The 4,411-nt window shown below is 33.8% G+C and overlaps 1 long non-coding RNA gene across 2 annotated transcripts; it reads right to left on the bottom strand.

The window, feature by feature from the left end:
- Positions 1-1,715: 1,715 nt before the first annotated feature.
- LOC140692620 (uncharacterized) lies at positions 1,716-3,370 on the bottom strand. 2 transcript variants are annotated; one of them, XR_012068177.1, is made up of 2 exons: positions 3,121-3,370; positions 1,716-2,042 (listed from the first exon to the last, which is right to left on the bottom strand). It is a non-coding gene; the product is annotated as an uncharacterized lncRNA (long non-coding RNA). The 2 variants fall into 2 exon arrangements; XR_012068176.1 differs by having other exon boundaries at positions 2,996-3,258.
- Between the last annotated feature and the right edge of the window lie 1,041 nt (positions 3,371-4,411).

The raw sequence follows: 4,411 nt of genomic DNA, 5'->3' as shown, positions 1-4,411 counted from the left end.
CGTGAGCTTACCCTGGCCCATTTGCCAATTCTCAAGATTATCAAAGGCTTTATTCACAATTGGTGACACATTTTTGGACTCAATATTGCCATTTCATTCTTATCAGCTGACACTGGATGCATGATTATGACCAGAAGCCTTAGATACCCTGACATTGCCTACAAATTTTCCAGCATTTCAGGGCATTTCACATTCTGAAAATGCTTCACCTTTTATTTTAAGTAAAAGGGAATTACTCATAGTCTTCCATGAATATTTTATATTTCTTAATATCTGCAGAAATTTTATATTCTTGCAGTTGGACAAATTTTAAATTCTACCACCCTCACCTCCTTCTAGTCCACACATTTTAGATTGCTATTTAGTTTCTGAATATGACCACCACTACCAAGGTTCTAGTACCTCTTAGATACTTCCTGTGTTAAGGTTAGAAGTGGCAAAATTTGTGTGGTGTCTATAAACCTGTATTAAATATATGCAATGGCACTGTCTCTTCTGGACGAAGCTCTGATTCTAAGAAGTAAATTAATTAGAAGGCAGTATAGTTATTGGTATGGGGAAGAGAATCAGCTATTTTGGGGTGGGTGGGTGATGAAGAGACAGGAAAAATTCCAGCAAATGAGAATGGAATGCTTTAGGCCTCTGGAGGCATGAATTAAGAAGAAAATAATACTTTGTCTCCTGTACCTACCTCCACTACTGTCTTGAATGACTAGTCCATGGGCTATGAAAAGAGCTAGTTTGTGGTGAAGAGTAAAGACCATAACGAAATAGTTTGAAAACCATGAGAGTTTTGTTGCTTCAGGAAAGTAGATTTTGCTTAAAGTCAACATGTATTTTTCATTCACTAAATAATAAAATGCATCTTGTGGCACGTGTTGTGCTTACAGTGCTGGTATCCAAGTTAGACAAGGAAAGTTGGATAGAAAACATCTGGAGGAGGTGGTTTCTGTTCTGAGACTGGGAAAATCTAAGTAGGTAAATGGAGGACATCCTAAGTCCAAGGATGAGATGGAGCAACAGTTTTGAGGTTGGAGTTAATATGGTTGACAAGCATTTGCCTGGATATATCTCCAGATACAGTGAAACATAAAGATATTCCAAGGTAGCCAGATGCCAGATCTATAAAGAAATGACTAAACTATGTTGAGATGTGGACTTAGATTTGGAAATGCTTTAAGTGCCCCTCTGAGGATGTAAGCATATCTTTGGCTGGAACATAAAAGCAACATTAAATTTTCACTAGAAAATATAGTGCAGACCCTTGAGGGAGGAAAAGAAAGCACCAATTGAAATGCATTGAGAACAGCACAAAGAAGACCATAGAAAAAATTACTTCTTAAATTCTACCTCATGCTGAATGTGCCATCTGAGATTACATCACGTGACTGTTATGATTCCAGGGATGACATAATAGAGACCATGACTCCTGAGCCGGTTCCTGCATTTATCTCCTGTTCCAACCTATCATAACTTAACACTTTAAATACTTTCCAGGATCAACAAGAAACCACTTAGTACTGTTCCCTCTCTCCATGTTTTTGTCTTTTTCCAAATTCTTCCATTTTCTCTTCTTCCTTACAAGAAATTATATAAATTTACTCACATATTGTTCCATCAAATGATCATATCAATCAAATATCTCTTTTTTTCTTTAAATGCTAACTTAGTCTCGAGTTTAAATCTTTACTCTATTTTAAAAAATATAAGGACAATACAGGTACACATTTATGTTTATTGTTCAAATAAGAATATTGCAGATATATGTCGACATTTGCCATCATAAATTTTAATCTTTGCTATCCTGCATAATCTGGTAGTCCTCTGGTAGATCAATTGTAATTAGGATGACGTTATTAAACTGAAGATAGCTGATGAGTTGGCCTTGAAAGAGAGGTAGTTGATGTATCAGCTATCACTGGCAATGGAAACCGTGGGTTGCTCCCTGGTTGAAGTTTAGAAAAACGACCTTCATGGGCAGATATGTTGTGATATCTATTTGGAAAAGTAGAAGGCTCCACCATCAGTCCAAAATAATTGCCCTGTATGGGAGACAAGATGCTGTAATGAGAAATAGAAGTTGTAGTTGTAATGAAGTTCACAGCACAGCCATTTGCTTCAGTTTAGCTGCTTTGGGAGTGCCTGTGGATAGTGGTCAACTGATTTAAAGTAGCACATTGATCCACTGCAATTTGTTCTCGTGGTCTAACTGACACTGATGATGAAGGAGAAAAATCACCTCTGATCGGGGTATTTGTATCACCAATTATATGGCTAGTAGAGGGCTTTCTGTTAAGAGGCATGTTTAAATTAGGAGAAGGTAAAAATGCACTTTCTCCACTAGTGTCAGCCACAAAATCAGAATTATGATTATCTATATTACCTCCTCCTATAAAGTGCTTCTTGTTGAAATCTTCAGCCAATGAAGATACCAGAGAGACATTTTTAATCTCAACTCTTATTTTTATTCTCACTAAAATTTGGGGACAGCCTCGTTTAAAATTTGAAATATGGTAGAATTGCAGCTACAATCAAAGTGGAAAGATTTTAGTAATATTTTAAACCAAATTAGAAGACTACAATAAGCCTAACCTATAAAACCTCAGATTTCACGTTTACAATGCAAAGATAATATCATCAAAATATGAGCAATTCTGACTATTTTTTGAAATTCCTTATTTCGAATATACACATTTAAATAATACAGTCATCAAGTTTAAGAAGTTAGCATTTGCAGTAACGGTGAAAGCCACTTTTGAAAACAGCTTTAATACCTTTATTTAGATTTCTGTTAAGATTCATAGTTGCTAGCAAAGTTTATCATAATCTTGACTACTTAAGGCACTATCCTCATTTTTATAAAAAATTAAGAATTATAGCCTTAGTAGTTTTATACAATTTTCAAAAAAGCTTTCCATTTATGTTACCATAGATTGATGTACAAAATTAAATTTTATATCTAAGTTACCAAGTTGTAACTAAACTTTGTGAATACCTTGTTTAAAATATAGACTTCTTTTTCTTCTGCCATAAAGACAGCTAGACAAGCAGATCTTTGAAAATTCTGCTGCAATTACCTAAACCCATAAAGCTTTAGCTGTATAACTAAACTTTTCATACTTCCAGGTTCAAATATTCTGAAAGGGGCCTTTCTTTCCAAAACTTCCTTCTTAAAGACATCTTCATCAATCACTATGGAAGATCCATTATCATCCCACCAGATGGATTTAAATTGGTCACCCCCATACATTTTCCAGAGTTTTCTTGGAAATTTCAGAGAACGAAAATCATTATCTCCAACTGGTTCAGAGTCACAATGTGTGTAACATGGTCTTTTTATCAAGGATCCTTCTGACAAAGTCAGAGAATCAATTTCTTCAATCATAGACCTCAAGTCCAAGTCCCCAGAGAATATTTGATCACAAAATAGAGATCTACTGGAGTTTCCTGAACCAGTTGACCCATCTTTAGGAAACTTATCTTGAATTTCTGAAGAAACAAGTGCCATCTCAAATAACTTTTTCTGCAGCTACTTTTCTATTCTGCATGGTTTTGAGCACTACAGCTTCAAATGCTGCTCTGGCAAGCCTGCACATTTAAACTGGTAGGCCATCACAATGGTTCTCAACCTGAGTAGCTGTGACATCACAAAACGTCTGGTCTCCTAGCAACCCAAGATTAACATTCAGCCAGTGTTTCCTTCTCATTCATCCAGTGAAAATGAATCATATAAGATGCTTATTTTTATAATGTGATCTGCAAATATTATCCCCACAAAATCTTTTTAAATAATTTAATTTTGGGGTCTATGAAATAAAAAAAATTCTCCTTCCTTTTGTACACGAATTTATACCAGTTTGGTGAACAGAGTATAAATAATGCTCAAAGTAAATAAAATAATTTTAAAGTTTTGGAATTTAAAGTGAAATTTGTGTAAAACTTGTACAGAAAATTTATAACTATTTCATTATCTTTTGTAATTAAAGTGAAACATAAGTTGATTTGGAAATGGAAGTAATTATTTATCTGTGTACCTTAAAAAAGTAGCTCTATATTCAAAACATGAGCAGAATAAATGTCAATTTCTTTGGTATGTTTATAAATAAATGGTAAATATTTATGAATTAAAATTATAAAACTTTAATCAATCAAATTTAAGAAATCTCAAAGTGGGGAAATTTTGTTTTTAATTGTACTTCAGTGCTATATGTAAAACTAATGTAATTTAATATTCTACTTTAAAATTACACAAGAGAAAATCTTATTGTATACATACAAATGTTTATTTTTACCATTCTTTCACTCAGAGGTTTTTCAGTCCCTAGAAGGAATAAATTTTCCTGTCATCTTTATAATCCATACTCTTTTGGATTCTGTTAAGTGCTCCAAAATGATGTTGATAAATACACTT

Source organism: Vicugna pacos, unplaced genomic scaffold, assembly GCF_048564905.1.
Source record: "Vicugna pacos unplaced genomic scaffold, VicPac4 scaffold_14, whole genome shotgun sequence".
Classification (NCBI taxonomy): domain Eukaryota; kingdom Metazoa; phylum Chordata; class Mammalia; order Artiodactyla; family Camelidae; genus Vicugna; species Vicugna pacos.
The sequence above is the reverse complement of the archived record's forward strand: the minus strand, read 5'-3'. Positions and strand labels throughout refer to the sequence as shown.